This window comes from Felis catus, chromosome A1 (assembly GCF_018350175.1).
Source record: "Felis catus isolate Fca126 chromosome A1, F.catus_Fca126_mat1.0, whole genome shotgun sequence".
Classification (NCBI taxonomy): domain Eukaryota; kingdom Metazoa; phylum Chordata; class Mammalia; order Carnivora; family Felidae; genus Felis; species Felis catus.
In genome coordinates this window covers 70,280,359-70,304,203 of record NC_058368.1, presented here as the reverse complement: position 1 = coordinate 70,304,203, position 23,845 = coordinate 70,280,359, and the positions used below count along the sequence as shown (strand labels likewise).

The 23,845-nt window shown below is 43.5% G+C and overlaps 1 protein-coding gene and 1 long non-coding RNA gene across 17 annotated transcripts in view; both read left to right on the top strand.

The window, feature by feature from the left end:
* The window catches only part of DOCK9 (dedicator of cytokinesis 9), a 291,308-nt gene that overhangs the window by 74,643 nt on the left and 192,820 nt on the right, over nucleotides 1–23,845 (top strand). The window lies entirely within an intron of this gene.
* LOC123384802 lies at nucleotides 4,198–11,368 on the top strand. Its single transcript, XR_006596399.1, has 2 exons — nucleotides 4,198–5,623; nucleotides 6,727–11,368. It is a non-coding gene; the product is annotated as an uncharacterized LOC123384802 (long non-coding RNA).

Below are 23,845 nucleotides of genomic sequence, written 5' to 3'. Positions count from 1 at the left end.
GTGTGGCTTTGGGTAGGCTGTGTTTTCCATTTTATTTCGAATATCCTTCCTAATGATGCCCTGTGGGCTTTGTTGCCTATTTAGATCACATTAGTAAATTGGAGGTGTTTTCAAGGAACTGTCTGCTCTGATTCCTGGATCCATTTCCTGTGTCTTGAGATTGCCCTGCTCTGTTGATGCTGCTTTCTGTGAGCACAGCCAGTGAGACCAGCCTGAAAGACTACTGTACCTTTCCCCCAATGCTTTATTAAAATGTACTATCTTATTAATATTTATGAAATTTTAAACAGGTAATTAACATTTATTGTAGAAACCAAGCATGCTGTGTTCGGTACATAGACGTAAACCACCAGTTTAAACATTTTGAGGCAAAACCTTCCAGAATTTCATCCAAGTACAGCATTGTTCATAAGAAAATATAATTGTTGTGAGTTTCTCTGGATTCAGTTGGACTCCCAAAATCCATATGTCAAAGCCCTGACCCCCAATGTGATGAATCTGGAGATGAGGGTCTTTAGGAAATATTAAGTTAAATGAAGTCATAAAGGTGAGGGCTTAATTTGATAAGGCTGTGGCCTTACGGGAAGAGTGAGAGAGCCCTAACTCCCTCACCGTGTGAGCACATAGCAGGAAGGCAGCTTGTCTGCTGCAAGACAAGAGTCTTTACCAGGCACTGACCTTGCTGGCACCCTAACCTAGGACTTTAGCCTCCAGAACTGTGAGAAAATAAATTTCTCTTGTGTAAGCCACCTGGTCTATGGTATTTTGTTATGGCAGTCCAAGCTAATACATACATATAATAAGCATGTTATTTTGTTATGTAGTCTATAACTAGCTTTAAATAGTCTCCACAGTATATTACACATATCTTTACATGTTAATAAGTATACATTTATGTCTCAATCTTATTGGCGGCATTTCATTGTATGGATGTGTCTGAGTTCATTTCAGGCTGCCATCACAAAATGCCATAGACTGGGTGTCTTGTAAATAATAAATATTTATGTCTCCCAGTTTTGGAGGCTGAGAAGTCCAAGATTCAGGCACCTGCAGATTCAGTATCTGGTGAGGGCCCGCTTCCTGGCTCCTTGAGGGCAGTCTTCTTGATGTAACCTCATACGGAAGAGGGGCAGTGGATCTCTGTGGGGTCTCTTTTATAAAAGCACTATAGTCTCTTCCTGGTTAAAGGGGGCTTCATGAGTGCTCTACCCTCATGACCTAATAATCCCATCCTAAAGGCCTCACCGCCACCTTCCATCCCATTGGGAATTAGGCCTCTGCATACGCATTTTGAGAGGACACACACATTCACATTGCAGGATGTGACATTTTGTTTAACCTATACCCACTGTTTCACTGTTCTATTTTTGTGCCAACAATAAATGCTGTGATAAACATCCTTGCGTATATGCTTTAGACATTTGTCAAATTGTCTTCTTAGCACAGATTTCTAGACCTGGAAGAGTTAGGCAAAAGCGTATTTGCTTTTTTTTTTTTTTTTTAGTATGAAATTTATTGTCAAATTGGTTTCCATACAACACCCAGTGCTCATCCCAACAGGTGCCCTCCTCAATGCCCATCACCAACCCTCCCCTCCTTCCCACCCCCATCAACCCTCAGTTTATTCTCAGTTTTTAAGAGTCTCTTATGGTTTGCCTCCCTCCCTAAGTTTTTTTACCCCCTTCCCCTCCCCCATGGTCTTCTGTTAAGTTTCTCAGGATCCACATAAGAGTAAAAACATATGGTATCTGTCTTTCTCTGCATGACTTATTTCACTTAGCATAACACTCTCCAGTTCCATCCACGTTGCTACAAAAGGCCAGATTTCATTCTTTCTCATTGCCAAATAGTATTCCATTGTATATATAAACCACAACTTCTTTATCCATTCATCAGTTGATGGACATTTAGGCTCTTTCCATAATTTGGCTATTGTTGAAAGTGCTGCTATAAACATTGGGGTACAAGTGGCCCTATGCATCAACATTCCTGTATCCCTTGGGTAAATTCCTAGCAGTGCTATTGCTGGGTCATAGGATAGATCTATTTTTAATTTTTTGAGGAAACTCCATACTGTTTTCCAGAGTGGCTCCACCAGTTTGCATTCCCACCAACAGTGCAGGAGGGTTCCCTTTTTCTCTGCATCCTCTCCAGCATCTATAGTCTCCTGATTTGTTCATTTTAGCCACTGACTGGCATGAGGTGGTATCTGAGTGTGGTTTTGATTTGTATTTTCCTGATGAGGAGTGACATTGAGCATCTTTTCATGTGCCTGTTGGCCATCTGGATGTCTTCTTTAGAGAAGTGTCTATTCATGTCTTCTGCCCATTTCTTCACTGGATTATTTGTTTTTTGGGTATGGAGTTTGGTGAGTTCTTTATAGATTTTGGATACTAGCCCTTTGTCCGATAGTCATTTGCAAATATCTTTTCCCATTCCCCCGGTTGCCTTTTAGTTTTGTTGATTGTTTCCTTTGCAGTGCAGAAGCTTTTGCTTTTTAAAGGATTTTGATACATAGTTAGCCAGATTGTCCTCCAGAAAGATTCTTTTGAGATTTTTAAAAGTTGAAGACAAGAACATTTGTTTTCTCTCCTTGTGACTTCAAGCAGTCTGCCTTCCTTATTGCTCTTTATTTCTTAAGCTATTGACAGAGTTATTTATGAACAGAATAACCGCCTTAGATTGCTGTAGGTAGACTTAGGTCAATAACATGGTTGTATGGGGATTCAAATTAGCACTCATTTTGCCTCAACTGTTGGAGGCATGACCACAGGCATTCTCAGATATCCCAGGGGAATTCTGAACGGTTCTGTTGTAGGGGCTGGAATGTGTCTGTTCCGGGAGGTCTTCACCCTTTTAGAGCTGGTAGCTGTTTCTTAGATAATAAAGAGGAAAGCAGCAGAAATACTGAGTAGAAACAGATGAGGAAAGCTGTTGTTGCTTCGCTCAAGTCTCACTTTTTAGATATTCCAAGTAGCTGATTTATGTTTCTCTCACAGATTTAGTGAGAAGCAACAATTCACTTGCTTTGTAAAAGTAGCATTGTCTTTCATGCATAGAATATATAATTATTAGAGGAAACTTAAGAGACTATAGAGAAGAATAAAGAGGAAAATAAAAATCACCCATAATCTCATAGCCGAGAGATAATTACTGCTGAACATGTAGTGTGTTTTCTGATATTTTTCTCTGCTTATGCAAATATAAAAATAGCATATTTCATAAATCATTTCTTATGGCTTTCTGTTAAAGAAAGGTTTTATTTTTAGGTAATCTCTACACCCAAGGTGGGGCTCAAACTCAGCCCCAAGATCCAGAGTTGCATGTTCCACCAATGGATCCAGCCAGGTGCCATTCCTGACGCCTTTTAAAAATTTTCTTATGGCCCATAATGTTCCACTAAAATGCTAGTATGTGCATAATATTCTACTGCCATGTATGTTCTAGAATTTATTTGAATGCTTCTCTGTTATTAGGCATTTAGGTTATTATACATTAAAATTGTAGAGGACATCTTCACCCAAAAATCTTTCTACGGATCTTGAATATTTTCATAGGCTAGATAGTTCATGAACATGAACTTACTAAGGCAAGAATGAATTTTTAAAAGTCCCTTTAAGGCATATTCTTTTATTGCTTGATGATTGATTCCATTTACATTCCAAGAGCAGTGAATATTAGTCATTTCATAAAAATGCCAGCATCATTTTTGCCAATTTGCGAGACAAAGGATAATTTTCTTTCTTCTTTTTTTTTTCCCACATTAATTCATTTTTGAGAGACTGAGAGAAAGAGTGTGAGTGAGGGAGGGGCAGAGAGAGAGAGGGAGACACAGAATCCGAAGCAGGCTCCAGGCTCTGAGCTGTCAGCACAGAGCTCAATGTGGGGCTCAAACTCACGAATCACGAGATCATGACCTGAGCTGAAGTCGGATGCTTAACCACCTGAGCCACCCGGGCACCCCGAAGAGATAATTTTCAAGCTCCAAATCCTTTGTCATATTTATTTAATTTTATTTTTTTTGAATGTTTATTTATTTTGAGAGAGAGAGAGAGAGAGCACGAGTAGGGGAGGGACAGAGAGAGAGAGGCAGAGAGAATCCCAAGGAGGCTCTGCTTTGACAGCACAGAGCCCCAAATGGGGCTCGATCTCATGAAAGGTGAGATCATGACCTAAACCAAAATCAAGAGTTGGACACTTACTGACTGAGTCACCCAGGTGGCCTTTTCATATTTATTTCAAATATTTTTCCATTTTGTCATTTGCCTTTTGATTACTTTCTTTATATACTTGTTTTACTAACAAAAGTTTAAATGTATGTGATAAGCATAATCATCTTTCCTCTATGATTTTTCCCATTGCTTTTATGCTTAGAAATTCTTCCCTAGATCAGATATTCCCACTATTTTCTTTTGGAATTATTTGTTTGTTTACTATTTGGCTTTTTCATCCAAAGGTCCTGTCACCTGTTTTTGCAAATAAAGTTTTATTGGCATAGCCATACTTATTTGTTCATGATGCTGTCACACTGGCATGGTTGAATAGTTGTGACAGAAACCTGTAATATTTAGTAGCTGGTCGTTTATAGTTTGCCAACTCCTGCTTTGTTGCTTCACAGTTTATTTGGATATATAATTTAGTTGAGGCCCTAATTTGATTCCCTCCTTGTCCCCAACACTCATTTCCCCTAATCTTGTTTGTTGAATTCATTCATTCCTTACTCACTGACTTGTGATACTGCCTTTATTATATTTTATGTTCTTCTATATACTAGCCTTTATTTTGGTACCATTCTGTGTCCATTACAGAGGCAAAATTCTTCTCCAGCTGTCAGTTCAATTGCAATTTAGTAAAAATAAAACAAATTTAGAGAGAGAAACATAAACTACATTTTTAAGATAGAATATGTAGACTGTCCTCCATAAGTTGCTGAATGAGAGTCTTATAAAGCATATATTGGTAAAGATTCAGAGTTAAGGGTTAAGGTTTGAGTGTAGAGTTAAGTATATTTGTAAATTTGTTTCCTTGTGAAATAGCCTGTTCATAAAGCAGATCAAGCTTGTCTTTGTAAGGACTCTCTGGTGCATTCTGATGAAGGAAAAATTCCAGTCTGGCAGCTGCATCCTCAAGTAACCTTGATTTGAATCTACATATTTTCTATATCCGCTCTTTGCTAACAAAAGGAGTCCCAGCAAAATATAAGCAGGGGTACTCCTAGAGTTTCCAAACCCAGTGTATTCATGTCTACGGGAAATACATCTGTATCTTAATAGATGGAGAGTAAATTCTAGCCTTTCTGTTACATGAGGCTAGTTTTCCTCCTTACCCTCATTTTACATGTGTGTAAGGTTTGGATATGTGTATGTTTGTGTGTGATGTATGTGTGGCTGTGTATTTGTGTAAGTGTGTGTGTGTGTTTTATTGTTATCTCAGTCCTGGAATGTTGGATAAAGGAGTACTTTACATTTTCTCCAATGTCAGTGAACAATCAGAGGCTTTATCTTAGGATGCATTTCAATAAACATCTGTTTCTCTGCCAAGGAAAAACCCGTGTCCTGGGGACTGAGGTAGATGTGACCTGTAAACCCAAGCAGAGCGACTACATGGAGCTGGTTGCCCGCTGGTAGGCTTTCTCTTCTCTCTCAAGTTTGTTCTGTCTTTACAGAGTCTCTGTGATGAGAGTGTGTTTATGGAATCCTAAGATGTGCACTTGGTGGCAGTCCTATATACCGCACAGATTTACCCTTATGCACTTTTGGAATTCCTTGTATGTTTTCTGGATTGATGACATAGGCAACAGCTATATCAAAGAATCAGTCTTACAAAGTACTCTTATTTCTCTCTGCTTTCTTTATTGTTGAAGAGCAGTTCAGAAAGAACCCTGAAACCTTTTCCTTGTTTTTTTTCCCTTCTGCTGTGAAGAACTATTTCCTGTACTCACAACATTTCTGACAATAAATGTGTGGTTTCCCCACTGCCCCCCACATTAAACAATTTGGGCACTAACTACCTAGAGTTAGTACAGGACCCAGAGGTTGAGGGTTCAGTCCCGTGAGACAGCCCCCATTTCAGACGCTGGTCTGAAGTCCTAGTTTGTCACCTACACATCTGACTGGCCAGCTGTAAATCTGGGGTTCCCATGACCCCTTCCTTGGGTTAGATAATTTGCTGGAAATGCTCACAGTACTCAGGAAAATACTTGTTATAACTGGTTAATTAAAAAGGATGTAATTCAGGAACAGCCAAATGGAAGTGACACATAGGGCAATGTGTGGGAAAAGGATACAGAGCTTCCATACCCTCTCTGGGCACATCACACTCCTGACACCTCTATGTGTTCACCGACCCAGAAGCTCTTGGAACCCCTTTATTTAGGGTGTTTATGGAGGCCCCATTATGTGGGCATGCTCGATTAAATAATTGGTCATTGGTTATTGGGCTCAGTCTCCTGCCCTTCTCCCCTCCCTTGAGGTCAGGCTTCAGATCTGGAAGATCCTACCCTCTAATCACTTGGTTGGTTCCTCTGACAACCAGCCTCCAAGAGTCATCTCATAAGCATAAACTCAGATAAGGTTGAATGGGGCTTATTATGAATAACAAAAGATGCTCCTCTATCACTCTTGGAATTCTAAGAGTTTTAGAAGCTTTGTACCAGAAACTGGGGCAGAGACCAAATATATATTTCTTATTATGTTACGCCTCCTCATTTTCTCTTTAATTTTCAAGTATTCATTGGATGCCTGCTAATACAGTTTGTGCTGTCAGAGAGCCGGTAGGCGCTCCTAAGTGGGATGCAAGCTGTGACGGGGTAAGTTACGTGTAATTACCATGAGAGTATCTATGAGGCGCTCCTAGTTCACCTTCGGAGCAGAGTCAGGGAATGTTCCTGGTGGAGGTGATGTCTAACTTGAGTCTTGAAGGAAGAGAAGAATGTACCAGGTGAAGGGGTAGGTGAGGGGCATTTCTCCCTCCCAGGGAGGGAGAGCTGAGACCTCCTTGGAGCTGCTAGTAATTCCACAAGGCTGGAGGGAGCTTATGGAGCTGGACAACTGTGGGAGTACATTGGCGGCCAGTGGGCTGGAGAGGTAAGCAGGGAAGTAACCAGATCCCGGTGGGTCTTTTGGAACTGTATTCCAGTATTGGAGGGGAGCCATTTACTGAAGATTTTAGACAAGGCAACTCATGGTCAGACTGATGTTTTAGCAAAATCACTCAGACTGCAGAGTGAATGATGGATTGTTGAAAGGGAGGTCTGAAGGTGGAGGCACTAAGGAGGGGGTCCTTGCAACAGAGTGACAGGTGATGTTGGCCTCATTAAAGTAGATGGGAGTGGAGATGGAGAGAAGTACCTGGATGTAAGAGACAGTTAAGTCCAGAAGAGAGAGGGGAAGGAGTCAAGAGTGTTCAGATGTTTGAAGTGCGTACCTCCAGGGCATCTGCTGAAGGAATGGGACAGAGGGGGTTGGGATGGAGGGGAGGATTTTGGTTTGGGGCATCCCTAGTTTGAGGTTAGGAGACATCCGTAGATCAGTGTGTCGTGACCATTGAGGCTGCAGGTAGAGCTGTGGGTTCTAGCATGGGAATGGGTGCGCTGTCCTGGCTACAGTGCCCTGGGAAGTGCAAAGGAAAAGGAGCTGGAATCGCTCTCTGGAGTTGAGTGGTCAGGGGGGTAGAGGATAGCCTGGTTTGCATTTGGAAATGGAAGTATAGCCGGCTAAATACTCAGAGCTTGAAGAACTTTGCCTGTGTGTGTTTGTGCATGTGCCTCTTGCTTCCAGTGCCCTGACAGCGTCATCTTTATTATTCACAGAAACATTTAGGAAATGTGTGCACAGTGTCCTTCTCAGCACAACAGACTTTCACGTTAAGTATCCTCTCTGTTCTTTGGAAGGGGCTTATATAGTGGGGTGGGGGAAACAGTGGGTCACTGAAGAAAGCCACCCCTCTCCACCTCCTCCCTACCCTCTCCTCCATCAGACTAGCTGACACTTACTGAGTATTCGCTAATTATCATGTGCTGTTCTAAGCTCTTTATGTCCATTTACTTATTTAATTCTTAGGACAACCTGATGAGGTAGATACTCTTGTTACCTTTACTTTATAGATTGGGAAATGGAGGAACCCAAATAAAGTAAATATTGTCTACAGCCACATAGTGAGTAGGACAGCTGGGATTCAAACCAGCGATTTAGTTCCAGAGCCCTGTGTTCCTAACCATGGTACCCTGAAGTCCTGTCTTTCAGTACAGCAGACACAAGTATTAAGGTGAAATCACGATGGGATGTGGAAAAGCACTCAGAAATGAATGAACCCCACAACAATGGAAGAATGGAGAAAAGATGAGACAAAGATGAACAGGGAGCCCCATCTAGCTTGGGAGACAAAAGCAAACATTAGTAGAAAAAAGGGCTGGATCCACAAGAAATCAAAGGGTAATCTGAACCAGTGACCAGGGGCAATCGGTCAAGAAGGATTGAAGAGAAGGTGGCATCTGAGCTGGGTGTGAAGGATGAACACAAACCCTGAAGGGGTTAGGGTGTAGGCATGGCTGGGGGGACTCTGTGTTGATCAGAAGGGAAAGGTGAGTTCAGAGGTGTGCAGGGGAGGGAGGGAAGCTCAGAGCTGCGTGTGAAGTGAGGTGGTCAGTTCCTGAAGAGCTGCCTCATGTGCCCAGCACCCTGTGTTCCAGTCCGGAAGCTTGTGGAGCCACTGTAAGGTATTTTAGACCATCCTTCTTATGGCAGAGTGGGGTCAGGGGCAGAAAGGAAGAGACTGGAGGCAGGGGGACCAGGGGTGAAAGCTCTGAACCCCCAAGCAAACCCTCTGATTGAGGGGATGGGGGGAAAGGGTCAGACTGCAGCGGTTTTTTATGGAGCTAGAATTTGCTCAACGCTGCACACTGGAAGTAGGCGAGAGAGTGGGAATAACAACACCCGGTCTCCTGACTTGGGAGGTGGTGATGCCATTAATCAAATGCAGGCACCGCAGGGGTGGGGCAGAGTGGGCCTCCGTGCAGCTGGTGAGAGCAGAGAGGGGAGATCAGGACTTCACTCCTGGTCTTGGTGAGTTCCAATGCCTGAGAAACCTTCAGGTCAGGGACAGATCCAGCTTCTGGAGGGCCCTGGAGCATTTACAATTTCGAGCCCCTCTTTAAGAAAACTACTAGAAAATTGCAAATACCAAGGGGCGCCTGGGTGGCTCAGTCAGTTACACATCTGACTCGATTTCAGCTCAGGTCATTTCTCATGGAGAAATTGTGAGATGGAGCCCCGAATGGGGCTCAGCGCTGGGCGTGGAGCCTGCTTAAGATTCTCTCTCCCCCTTCCTTCTCCTCAAAAAAAAAAGGAAAGAAAATTATAAATACCAGGTTAGATGCAAGACCTTGGGCGGGGCCCCTTCGAGGGGGGTCCTGGAGCTTAAGCCTGCTCCTGCTTCATGGTAGATGTCTGAGGCTCCCTGTCTCCTTCCCTGTCTACATCTTCCTGGAGGTCCAGATGTCCCCAGACTCTTCTCTCTGAGCCAAAGGCTGGTTGTCATCCTGTTAAGACTGTTAGAGCTAATTAAAGTTAATCCAGGGGTTACCTTAATGTGGTGTTCATGCTTTCAGACTTTTCTGCAGAAAAGATACCCTGCTTCCACTGCCTTCTTAACACACAAGAGAAACAGAAAAAAAAAAAAAAAAGCTACAAAGGGCTTTCGTGGGGTGAGGGGTTTGGTATATTAGCCCTCTCCGTGACCAAAAGAGGATAACAATATGAAAGTATATTCTACTTGGATTATCAACAGGAAATGGTAGCCATGTAGACAATGAACTATTTTTTTTTTAATATTTTAAGGTTTATTTATTTTTGAGAGAGAGACAGCAGGAGTGGTGGAGGGGCAGAGAGAGAGAGGGAGAGAGAGAATCCCAAGCGGGCTCTGCATTGTCAGCTCAGAGCCCGACTTGGTCTCGAACCCACAAAACCGTGAAATCATGACCTGAGCTGAAACCAAGAGTTGGACCCTCAGCTGACTGAGCCAGCCAGGCGCCCCTAGACAACGAACTGCTAACACTTCCAGCTTTTCCTGTGAAGAAAGAGTTTCAGGGAGCTGTTTTACCTATAGCCTCTTACCAAGAATGAAACCTTTTCAACCAAGTTTATGTGGTTTCCTAATAGGGATTAAAAGTGGTTTTATAATAGCCGGGAAATGTAAGGCAAAAGACAGCACGTTTAGATAATTCTCCCGATACAACTTACAAAATGAGTTTTGTAGCAGGAAGATGGGCGTGGAGAACAGGACCCTAGAATCATTGTTTAGTCTGTGTCTTTGATCATTCTGGCTGGAAAGCCTCTCCTTGCAGGGAGGTGGTTGCCGACACTGCCAAGGACAAGGTTATATTTGGGCAAAATGTTGTCCTCCCTCCTCCTCCTGCGCTTGGCCGTGGAACCCCTACTAAAGTCCTCATCCTCAGTGCGGCCACCAGCCCACCCCTAAGCCTCAGTGTTCCAGAATTCCACCCCCACTTCCTTTTTCTGTCAGTCTCTGCCTGTGAATGATCTCAGCTAGATGTTGGGCTCTTATCTGATTAAAACACTCACACATGGTATAAATAGCTAACAATTCTATCTCCCAAAGGGTATTTGCATTTTAGAGGGGAGTTTGCTAACTAAGGGTAGTGCTGGAGGTGATGATGAAGGATTTGGGAGCAGCCTGTTATTTATTTCCAAACTGTGGAGTGAATGGGGTTTGGATGCCCCTGAGTCTCCGAGTTTGGGTTTGGGTTTTGATCATAGAAGGAGAATATTTTTTACCTCATTTTTCTTCTTTTCCAAGAAGGCGAGTTTTCTGGGTATGGTTATCTAGAGCAAATTTCAGATGTTTAATTAGGGAGGGCATGAGATTTTTGGCAGGGGACCCTCTCTGCTGTGACTTGCCACCTGCAGGCCACCCAGTTCCTCTCCTAAGCTCCCAGAAAGATGAGCTTGGGAACCCAGCACCTGGCTTTGGAAAGACAGCTCCTGCTCTTGTGAACTGAAAATATCTGCAATCTGCAACTGCATCAAGGGCCTCAAATGCTGGGGCCTTGTAAAGAGAGAGCATGAAGATGTTACTTTCCCATTAAATGCATGGCCTGCTCGTGCTCTGAGTCTGTGTTTAGAACTGAGTGCTGCATCTTAAGAAGGACGCATCAGGGCAGGAGAAAATCCAGAGAGGGGCTATTAAAAGGACCAGTGCGCATTTATAGCAAAGTTGGTAGGTAGGAGCCCCTTCTATGTGTGTTCTCTCCCAGAGTCTTAAGTCAGACCAGATCATCCTACTTTTATAACTCTGGCTGGGGGGTCGGGTGGGATGAGGACTGAAAAGAGGCAGAGCCCTGAACGTTTTAGCCAGTCCTGGAAAGTGGTCATCATTGTCTTATTTTTGGTTTCTCTTTTCTACTAACTGGACTAGGATTTCACCGGATCTTTTTGCCAAATTGATAAACGCAGGTGCGTTGATGATTTCTGGGAACTTTGATACAAGAGAGTTCATGCTGAATTTCCGTTTTCACTTTTCACCCTTAGAATTCAGCCACCTTTTCGAATGGGCTGTTGTGGTTTGGAAGGATGCAGGCTGCCGCCCAGATCATACTCTTGTGACCGGTGTTGTAAAACAAGCGGAAACTCTGATAGTTTCTGCAGATGCGTGTTTATCAAAAAAGCTGGGCACCGTCCAAAGGAAAGCAGGCAGTAATGCTCTTAATTTTGAAAACAACCTCTAGCTACACCAGAACATTAAAAACCTTTTTGATTTCTTATAATGTCTAACCACCCTCTGTTGAAAAAGAGAAATGTGAAGAAAAACGTTGAGGATAAGCTTTAAGACTGCTTAAGTTGTCTGAGCTGCAACCCCAGACATGTAGGACTTGGCTGGACGCAGACAATTAGAGAATTCTGGAGAAAGCCACACAGTCTTGAAACAAGAGAGTTCATCGTGTAAGAATTCCTTCTATTGGGAAATGAATTTTAAAAAACGCTTAAAGCTATTTTTGTTTTTCTTATTAAAAAATGTCGTTTTGCTATCCTGTCTTTGGCCACCTTCTAGCATGTGTGTGTGTTTATGTGTGTGTGTTCGTAAGCTGCTATGAACCTTTGTTCCAGGCCACATACCCACCCTCTGAGTCTGTGAACAACAGGATTAGTGATTGGAAAGACTGTTGAAGGAACGCAGAGAATTGCCACACTAGGTTTTGGGAAAGTACTTAGGCCATTTGTTTCCAACATACACAAAATGTATGAGCCTCTAATGCCGAACTCTGAGTTTGGGTTAGGTCTTTTTATCACGAAAGTAAAAGGGGGAGTTGATGCCAATCTTTCTTTGACTTCCTATGTACCCTCTTATGTGTGGTTGGATGATCTGTGTCACAAAATCATGATTCTAAGGTTGGTCCTCCTCCTCCCTCTCTTTCCCCCTTGACCTTCCAGGGACATTGTGGCTGTCTTTCTCCACCACCCACTCACTGTGTGTTTGGGATTATATAAACTAATTTTGATAATAGCCCTAAAGATTAATCTGGGTGCTTAAATCCATAAGCAAATATAGATGGCTTTGGATTGTCCAACATGACAGCCTGCCCCATCACCTCTCTCCAGTACTATTTTGGAAGTAATAGGAAGTAATCTGATCTAGAAGAGTTGTGTGCCCTGAGTTTCAGCTGGATTATTAGCAGTCAGGGAACCTTCTTTTAGAGGGTGTTGTCACTATAGTAGGTAAGAGAGAGACTAAGAGCTCATTTGGGAGGGGGTTAGGGAGGTTGGTTTAGAAGGAGGCAGTGCTGACTAAGAGTGTACTCCCTGAATCACATTTCTCCTCCTTTATGGATTTTACCAAGTCTCTTGGATTGGAAACTGAAATATTTTGGCAGCTCGGCTTGGGACTCTGCCTGCATGATTCAGATGGAAACCGAGGCCAGGAGTGCTGGAAGTGCACTCGAGGTTAAAATGGGCCTTCAAGCTCTCATCACATAATTGGTGACAGGCTTTTTCCATTTGTCTGTCTGCCAGGACCAATGATCAGCCCTTAGCTGATACCCTAAGGGGAGCACATTGGAACCATGAAGGTGGGGCGATTCCTACCTTTACGGGCTTCTGCTTCATTTAGTGACGTGGGTCTCATATGCGGAAGTGTGTGTATGTCCCGTCTTGTCACACCCTGTGTGGCTTTTCTCTGTGATGCATCCCCTCACCCCTGCCCTGTGGCTCCGCCATCTGCGCAGGCCCTGTGTTAGCTGTTCTCATCTGTGACTCACCCACAGAGGGCCAACCACATTCAAAGGAAAAGTGGAGCTTGTCAGGGTGGGCACTGTGGTGTAGCCTTTTTCCCATCCGGGACATTTTTAGGTGAGCAGCACACCTTGGCAAAGCAGACTGGCCTCTGCCTCACAGTCTGAGAAACTCCTTGGGGCTTTTGCAAAGAGGATTGTGGGGATTTAGCAGGGCTTTGTCATGTTGGCAGAGGTTAGACTGGGCCGGTACCACACCTAGGCGGAGCAAAGCCCTCTCTAATTATGAGGTTAGAAAGTGTTTTCTGTGATATAACAGAGATGCTCCAAATCTGGAGAATTCCTGACCATTCAGGACTTTACACTTCATCCTGATGAGCTGTGAATCAGCAAAGCACAGAGACAGGGAAAGTGAATTCCCAGGAAGAAACCCTGGTGGCTGAGCCCAGCACACCCTGGAAAATAGTCTAAGGACAAAGAGGTGGGCCCTGCGGATGGAGTGCTGAGAGAGTGACGGAAGTTGTCAGAGGAGTGGAGGACAGCTGTGGAATGAGTGGGTGGCATGAAATCCTCTGTGGAGGGCCTCAGCTAAGTGCGTTTGCTGTGTGTTCCCTAAGTTACCCAGATGTGTGGCACCTCAGGCAGCTTGGGCAGACCCCCCCCCCCAACACCCATCCCCCAAGCAGATGTATTCTAGAGTAAGTGCCCCCATGCAGGCCTCTTTTCCTGTTCAGAGGTGGTAGAAATACATCTTGTCTTCTTTCTGTTCAGCCATCTGAGAAATAGGTACAGATCAGGCTTGGCACAGGTGGAGTTTCCAACAGGCTTGTGCTGTTAGCTTTCCCATTGGCAGAGCAATTGAGGTCCAAGTTACTATGATAAAACAGAAAAATTTACACTGGAAATTAGGCAGTGGCCATAGTCATCCTTCTGCAACACAACAGCCTGTGACCAGAGTGGACAGACCTTGGCCAGCTTGCTTAATGAGCTACCCTTTCCTCTTGTGGAAAGGAAGATTTGCATTAGATTATCTCTTCCAGGTCAGAAATTCGTTGGTTTTGAAATAGGTTGTTGGAATATACAGAGATCATTAAGGAACTATAAAGCACAGTTCAGTTGGAGTATGAGGTAGAAATATATGACAAGTTAAGTAACTAGGTAATACTAGTCTTGATCTTAGCTCAGGATGACTTTAGAAGGTATAAGTCAGCTTAGGTGAATTGCTGTCGGTACTCAGGATCTGGAAAAAGATGTGTGATCGTGGTCGTAGTAGTGTTGGTTTGCACCGTGGATACAGATGGGGAGGGTGTGTAGTGATTATTAGTAGCACCCATGTTGCTCAGGGCTCTGTCCTTGGTGAGCATCTTCTTAAGTGATGTCACTCACTTTGATTGTTTCAACTACCACCTGCTGGTTTGTGGTCTCCTACCGTATCTGCATCTGAAGCTCAGTTCTCATCCTCATGTACCTATGGCCATGTGACATTTTCTGCTTAAAGCCCTTCAATGGCTTCCCATTTAGCTCAGGCTAAAACAAAAATCCTTAATACATCTATCAGTGTATCTGCACTCTGTTTACCCTACCAGGTTTAGCATATGCTATTCTCCCCTGGACCATTGTGCTGAAACTGCATGGGCTACGTTTCAGCTCCCCAAAAGGGTGAGTGAGCTCTTTTGTGCCCCAGAACCTTTGCACATATACCCCCAACTCATACTAATTCAGTCATTCTTTTATTTTATTTTGTTATTTTATTTTTATTTATTTTTTACAGTTGGCTTCATGCCCAGTGTGGAGTCCAACGTGGGGCTTGAACTCTCGACCCTGAGATCCTGACCTGAACTGAGATCAAGAGTCAGAGGCTCATGGGGCACTTTGGTGGTGCAGTTGGTTAAGCGTCCTACTCTTGATCTCTGCTCAGGTTATGATCTCACAGTTCTTGGGTTCGAGCCCCACATTGAGCTCTGTGCTGATGGCGTGGAGCCTGCTTAGGATTTGTCTCTCCTCTCTGCTCCTCCCCTGCTTGTGCTCTCTCTCAAAATAAATAAATACACTTAAAAAAAAAAAGCAGTCGGAAACTTAACTGACTGAGCCACCCAGGCACCCCTAATTTAGTCATTCTTTATTCGAATTCACTCTTCTTTCTAGCCACAGCTTAAGAGTATCTGCCACAGAGAAGGCTTTTTTTTTTTTTTTTTAATTTTTTTTTTCAACGTTTATTTATTTTTGGGGACAGAGAGAGACAGAGCATGAACGGGGGAGGGGCAGAGAGAGAGGGAGACACAGAATCGGAAACAGGCTCCAGGCTCCGAGCCATCAGCCCAGAGCCTGACGCGGGGCTCGAACTCATGGACCGCGAGATCGTGACCTGGCTGAAGTCAGACGCTTAACCGACTGCGCCACCCAGGCACCCTGAGAAGGCATTTTTGACCCCAGATTGGTTAAACATCTTCTTTTCTTCTAGTCTAATTCTGTGGCTAGTTGCTTGCTGGATGATTCCATTGTGAGCTCTAGGTATGCTTGTAGAAATCCTGGGCAGTTAACAGGTCTCCCTGACCTCCTTTTTTCCCAGCCTACTTGGTGGCATTATATGATGATCCCTTGTAATGTTATCACTTGACACAGTACCCTGGCATTAGCTTTATATAAATGAATGATATTAATAGAATGTCTACAGATAAATGCCCTCCTGGGAAAAGATGTTTCTGTCATGATTGGACTTGGTGTCCTTGATAGTTTGGTGACCTGCACATTGAACCCCATGGTAGATGACCATTGCCCATCTAGCAGATAGATTTCTAACAGCATGATTCAGATTCTAGTGACTTTTTTTCTATGCATACATTTCCTTAGAACACAATTTCCTATTTGTAAAGTGGTAGTCACCATATCTCACTAGCTTCTTATAGGTTTTTACTTATTTATGATTTAAAGTGAATGGAAACAGGGCACCTGGCTGGTGCAGTTGATAGAACGTGTGACTCTCAATCTCAGGGTCATGATTTCAAACCCCATGTTGGGTGTGGAGCCTACTTAAAAGTTAAAGTGAACAGAAACATGAAACTTAATGTGGAATATTGTTGGGCTTCTAGAATATACTATTCTAAAATGTAATAATTATATATTTTTAAATGCAAAAAATTGGTTACCATGTATAATAATCCATTGGTTACCATGAATTTTTGCTAAGCGTGTCCTAGTTCTTTTCCAGAAGTCATGCAAAAGAAGGTATGAAAAGAACGGGAAAGAACTACCACTTGATATGTAGAAAGAAAAGACATTATGGTATTAGGTGCACGACTGGGAAGAAGGAACATAGATAATTAATCAACCTTGACCAGGGACATAGTTGTAAATATATTTACATATATAATATGATTTTATATAATTATGATTATATAAAAGTGTGATGATAGGATGAATATACTGAACTCTTGAGGTGAATGTTTTCTTGTTGCAGAAGGAGGTCTGTGCATTTGAGAACTAATTTTTCTGAGAAGATTAGTATAGGGTTTCTTAGTCTCAGCACTAAACATTTTGGGTGGATAAATCTTTGTTGTAGGGACTGACTTGGGCATTGTAGGATATTTAGCAGAGTCCCTGGCCTCTACCCACTAGATACCAGTATCAACCCCCTTTCTTCCACAAAACAGAACTAAAATCGTCTCCAGATATTGCCAGGTGCTCCCCAGAAGAGGGTAAGATTGCTCCCGTTTGAAAACCACTAGATTAGACTATCTGATGCTTTGGGTTCAGTCTGTAGTTCAAAGGGTAAGTGCTGCAGACACGGCCAAGACGGGCGGCAGCGGGTGCCCCTCAGCATCAGAGTTCCGCCCCAGGAGATGGTGGGCACACCCCAGCTTCTGCTGAGACTCAGGCCAGCAGCATTTCACCTGCCTTGGGCATTTCATTTTGGATGTTTCTGAAGTAAATGAAGTCTGGCTCATTGTTGTTGTTTTTGTTTTGTTTTGTTTTGTTTGTTTAATTTAATTTTGAAGCAACAGTCCAGTTTTTAATTATTTTTTATTATTATTATTTTTTAATATTTATTTATTTTTAGACACACACACACACACACACACACACACACACACACACACAGAGTGTGAGTCGGGGAGGGGCAGAGAGAGAGGGAGACACAGAATCCAAAACAGGCTCCAGGCTCTGAGCTGTCAGCACAGAGCCCGATGCAGGGCTTGAACTCAGGAATGGCAAGATCATGACCTAGGCCAAAGTTGGACACTTAGCCGACTGAGCCACCCAGGTGGTCATTTTTTAGTTAAAAATAATCACGTGGTTATTTTTAGTTTTTTTAAAGGAGCTCTGTGTCAGAAAGGGAATAAAGACCAAACATATAACGAAATATGTATTTATTTAATTCTTTAAAAGTTTATTTATTTATTTTTGAGAGAGAGAGAGACAGAGCGAGCATGAGCAGGGGAGGGACAGAGAGAGGGAGAGACAGAATCCCAAGCAGGTTCTGCGCTGTCAGTGCAGAGCCCGACACGGGGCTAGAACTCACGAACGATGAGATCATGACCTGAGCTGAAACCAAGAGTCGGACACTTAACTGACTGAGCCACCCAGGTGCCCCGCAAATATATATTTCTTTTTTTTTTTTTTAACGTTTATTTATTTTTGAGACAGAGAGAGACAGAGCATGAACGGGGGAGGGGCAGAGAGAGAGGGAGACACAGAATCTGAAGCAGGCTCCAGGCTCTGAGCCATCAGCCCAGAGCCCGACGTGGGGCTCGAACTCACGGGACCACGAGATCGTGACCTGAGCTGAAGTTGGACGCCCAACCGACTGAGCCACCTAGGGTCCCCGCAAATATATATTTCTTATTATAATTTGCGATATCACAGTTCACCTCCTGGGCTTTGAACAAGGATCTCTTCTAAGAAAACATTCCTAAAGGTCAAAGGGTCCTGGCACATTACTGGAATCTTGTTCAGTCATTAGTAACCATCCAGTCCATCAGCGCGTCCTATGAAAATGCCCCCGGGGCAAGGCCACTCAGGTTTGCAGGCTTCTATTCTTGTCAGGTTCCAAGAGCAGGAGTGGTGTCAACAATATATGGCTTCGCCCTTTGCAGCATCTGAACTGAAGAATGGCCGGAGGGAAGAGATGCACAGGGCAAGGTTGTGGGGAAGGGCAAGCTGTGGGGAAGGCGCCACGGAGCTTCCACGCTTTCTCTGAGCCCACCACTCTCCACCCCTCTCACGTGCCACCAGCCCGGAAGCTCCCTTAATTCTACTTTTAGAGCCAGTGCAAACCTCCCTTTGCAGGGAGCTAGGTGATCCCCGTCAACTCCTGTGAGCATTTGATTGCCTCCCTCCTTGGTTCCCGAGGGCTGGTCCTCAGACCGTGACAAAGCTTTTTCTGATCTGTGTGGAAATGAGGAGAATAAGGAAAATGTAGTGAGCTCTTACAAATTTAAAATCTTTTTAAAGGGGTGCTTGGGCGACTCAGTTGGTTAAGTGTTTGACTCAATTTCGGCTCAGGTCATGGTCTCAGTTCATAGGTTCAAGTCCCGTGTCTGGCTCTGTGCTGACAGCACGGAGCCTGCTTGGGATTCTCTCTCTCTCCCTCTCTCTCTGCCCTGCTCCTGTTCATGCTCGCTCTCTCTCTCTCTGTCTCAAAAATAAACATTAAAAAAATAAAAGCTTTTTTAAAAAAAAGTTCTAAGATTGTCATTTCTGGTTTCAAGTGTGTTTACGTGTGTGTTTTCAATAACCCTTCTTTATGAAATGTTGGTAGTGATTAATGTTATTTGGGTTTTTTTTTTGTATTTTTGTATTGTTACTTGACACAACAAATATTGGGAACCTATGACAATGCCCTGATAAAAAGTTGACAATATATGTGAAACTTCTTCGACAAAGCTGTGAATTAAGGATACCAAAAAAGTATCTTCTCGTATTGCAGCTTGTTGGTATTAAGGTATATTGCTGAAAGTAATATGCTTTTTTTTTCTCTTTGAGGTAAAAGCATTATGTATTTTTGACATAAGCAAATTCCATGTATCATCCATCTAGTTCTAACTGCAGTGAGAGAAAACATTTAATAAACTGTTTTTTTAAACAAACTGCTTTAATCACTTTCACCACCTCTAAATGATCACAAAGGGACCATTAGATTTCTATACTGAGCCAAGAATATATTTAGCTCAAACAGAACTCTCCCTTCTTATGTTGTTAGAAAGAAAAACACTTACTAAAATCTTTTCACCAGCCTTCATTTGGGTACAGTACAAATGGTGACTTTAGAGGTTCTCTCTTCCACCGGCATATTTTATAGCTACTCAGAGGGCACCAACATCTGGCTTTTAATCCAGTTGAGTGATTTGGGAACTGCTTCCCGCCCCCCCCCCCCCCCCCCAGTCTGTCCTGAATAGTGGGAAGGAGGGCACAGGCACTTGAAATGGTACCACTGGAAAGGATTCCTAGTGAAGTTATGCTGTTCCTCATAGTCCCTGCCTTCCTCCATGGTATTTGTCAGTTCTGGTTGCTTCTTTCCACGACAGCCATTTGTATCTCCCCAGGTTGGGTAGTACCTGGTTAAAATAATAGACGCTCTTTGCATGTCAATTATATACCTTTTCCTAGGAATGCATATTTTTTTAATTTCCACATCTAATCTCCCAAACGTTTCTGTGAAGTAGGTTGAAGGCAAGTGTTACTCTGCTTATGGCGCAAACATGGCAGCTAGATAGTGGTGACATCGTTTCTCAGGTAACATAACAAGATTATACTAGCTAGGTGGTTGGCCCAAGAATTAGGAATTTGGAGTCTCACATTTGGCCCACAGGGGTAAAATTACTATACTGTCATTTTCCCGGGAATTTGGTAGGAAATTGAAGTATTAGCAGTTACTCATATTTATGTTAATTATTTTTATTACTACATATGCTGTGGAAAGGAAAGCTCTGCTTTATTGAGGAAGTGGGGGTACCCGGGGGGGGGGTCTCAGTCGGTTCAGCGTCTGACTTCGGCTCAGGTCATGATCTCACTGTTTGTGGGTTTGAGCCCCCCGTCGGGCTCTGTGCTGACAGCTCAGAGCCTGGAGCCTGCTTCGGATGCTGTGTGTGTCTCTTTCTCTGCCCCTTCCCCTCTCATGCTCTGTCTCTGTCTCTTGAAAATAAACATTAACAAAAAATGCAATGTTATTAAGGAGGGAGAATTCAAACTCCTGACCGTGGAATGGAAGTCTCTACTTTTCTCCATGCCCCCCTTCCCCCAGGCCCTATGATGCTTCTTCACTTCAGGTCTTACTGTTCTTCAACCCACCATGTTCCTCCAACCCTCCGAATCTTTCTGTATCCGTGGTTCCTTTCCCTGGAATGCCTCTTGTAATCTTCACTGCTTGACGAAGGCTTGCTTACCCTTTAAGACCCTGGTTTTTAAGGTGCGTCCCCAGATGAGCAGCATCAGGAGCGCCTCCAGACCTGCTGCATTGGAGGCAGCCGTGGGACAGTGAGGCTTGTGGCAGCCCCTCAGTCCCGGAGGAGAGCCAACACAGGTCTCCCTCCCAGCTCCAGCAGCCTAGAGAGCATAGAAGAGGGCCGGGCAGTCTGTGTTGTAACAGCTCTCTGAATGATTCTGACACAACGGAGTTTGAGACCCACACGTGTAGGCGCCTTTCACATGCACCTCATCTCTGAAGCTTATCCGGAGAGTTCTTGAGAGGTTGTCTTTCCTCAACTCTTCCTGCAACCAAATGGCAGTAGCTTAATGCTGTCTGAGGAAATTGGAAACGGTGGTCTTTCTGTCTGACCAGGAAGAGAACCCAGGATTGGGAGCATCTAGCCCAGCAACTGTTCAATAAAAATATAATGCCAGTCACATATGGAATTTCACACTAAAAAAACAGTAAAAAGAAACAGTTGAAATTAATTTTAATAGTATGCTTTATTTAACCCCGTATATTCAAAGTCTTATCCAACATGTATCAGTAAAAACTTACGAATAGGATACTTTACGTTTTTTCTCATACAAAGCCTTTGAAATCCAGTGTATATTTTATATGTAGAGCTTATCTCAGTTTGATTAGTCGAATGTCAAATGCTCAGTAGCTCAGTGGCCAATGGCTGTCATACTGGCCAACACAGGCCTAGCCTGTTTCTTCTGCCACTCGTGGTATTGAAGTTACTTGCTCCCCACTGGATTGTGTGTTCCTCACCTCTCAGTCCTGCACAGTGCCCTGTGGTTAGCAAATGCCTGCTGAGTGATTAATTGAGCAGACAGGGGAGTTAATGCATGAATCAGCTCATTCACAAATGGATTAATGAGTAAATACAGAGAGCGTTCCATTGACTACTTTCACGAATGTTCCTAAGAAGTTCTCTTATGTAATAAATGCTGGGTCGCTCAGAATGTGACAAAATTACTGTCATAGTAGGTTGAAGGTTGAAGGAAGCCCAGCTAGCCACAGTGGTAATATGTATCACTGAATTACAGAAAATCTGAGCCGAAAAGAACTTGACCATCAGATAGTTTGGTGTCCTAATTTGATGAGCCTGTGTCCCCGACAAGTAGAGACTTGGAGGTGGCATGTCATGTCTGGGGAGCTGGATCTGCTGACCCTTTTGGTTGATTTAAATCTGTTGCAATAAACCCAGAAGTCCTATGTTTGCCCCGAAATCAGTGAACACACATTGTAGTATATGCTGCAGTTATTTCAAAATGAGATGTTGGGGAAGTGTTAACATAGTCTCCATTTAAAAATGCTGCCAAACAAAACTTGTTTGAGATTTTTTGTTTATTTTACTGCCTTCAGGTCTTAAATCAGCATTGAAGGCTCATGAAAGTTGTCATGAATCTAATGTACACATCTGAGTAAGAGATTCTGTTTAAAAGGGGAAAATAATAGTGTGTTGAACCTATAATATTGGGTAAGGGGTATTTTTTTCATTACTGGCCTAATTGCAGTGAGTTGTGGAGGATACATATGGAGGATGTAACTTTGGCATCTTATTCCTCTAATGGCGGGAGAAAGGAAATCCTTACACATGCAGTTGCCTTTCTCTAAAGAGATTGCTTCATTGCTTTCAGTTAGCAACCGTAGGGTCACAAATTTGAAGTCGAATGAGAGCTTTTAACTCAGCTGGCAAACAAGGTGTTTGAGAAGGGATTCCAGGCAACAAAACCCTAGGGTTGGTTTTGTTCTGTGTTCTCTTTGGGAAACTATCCTGCTAATAAGCAGGTGTTTCAGTCTGTGATCATACTGTTAAAAGTATTTGAGAGACGTGTGAAACTTGTCTTGCTCTGTAGGTTCTTTCTCATTGGCTCGAAATTGAAAGGCATTTCATTCTGACAGGGGCCCAGGGGAAAAGAAGAGAGGAAGGTGAGTGAAGGGTAATTCTGGTGGAAGAATCTACGCACAAATTTGTGTTTTTCCCCAAAGTCCAGGTAAATAGAAATGATCAGTCACTAATGAGTCAAAGCCTGCCATGGCATCTTGATAAGGCCAAGGATGTGTGTTCCATCCTGTGGAGAATAGTAAGCGTTTTGGCCTCATCCTTATGCCACCCCTTGCTTTCAGCCAAGGGCAATCATCTGTGTCATACCTGCGCAGAGACATATCTGGGAACCCATCCACATTTCCTTGTTATGGATCTGTGTTTAAACATTGTGGGTGTTCTTGTCTCTTTTTAAGTTAATAAATGAGGATCTGTGATTCTCAGACATAGATGGATGAACGCCTGTAAGAGGTCTCACCTGGGTGCTGCGCAGGCCCATGGGTCTCAGCTCAAGATTCCAATTGAGCAGTTTGGGGTGTTTTCTGGAATCTGCATCATACAGAGGTGAGCAGGCATTTGACAGGTTAAGATCAGGAGGTGGTAAGGGAATATTCCAGATTAACAGGTAGCATTTCTGGAGGCATGGGGAGGCATTGCAGACAATCAGTGGTCTTTGTCTGTAAGACCTTGGGCAGGCAGTGGTGAGGAGGGCAGGGAAACCACAAGGGCCTCTGCGCCTTGTTGCCCTACAGGCTGGGGGTGGGGGTGGGGGGGGAGCAGGGGTTGTCTCTGGGGCTCATCACAGTTCAGCACGTGGAGAGACTGCCCTGCCTCAGGAGGCAGATCTCCAGGTTATACTGCCTGTTTCTAGTGTCTTTCCTGTGGGGAATTAGAGCGAGAGGAAAGTCTTTGCTCTCACATTTTCCCTTTCCCTCCCTCTGTTCCAAACTTTGAATGATTAGGAGGTTTCACCTCTGTGTGAACAATTAAACAAAAGAAAAGAGGTTTTAGTAGTGGGGGTTTTAGTAGTGGGGGTTTGGTTCTTTGCCCAAATTGCCACTGAATCACTTAATCATCTAAGGAAGAAGAATGTGTGTTCAGCTTGAGTTTAAATCTTTATCTGACAAGCTGCTTGCTTGGAGAGCAGTTTTTTTAAAAAATTTTTTTTCTTTTTTTTACATTTATTTATTTTTGAGAAACAGAGTGAGACAAAGCGTGAGTGGGGGAGGGGCAGAGAGACAAGGAGACACAGAATACGAAGCAGGCTCCAGGCTCTGAGCTGTCAGCACAGAGCCTGATGCGGGGCTCGAACCCACACACTGTGAGATCATGACCTGAGCCGAAGTTGGACACTCAACCGACT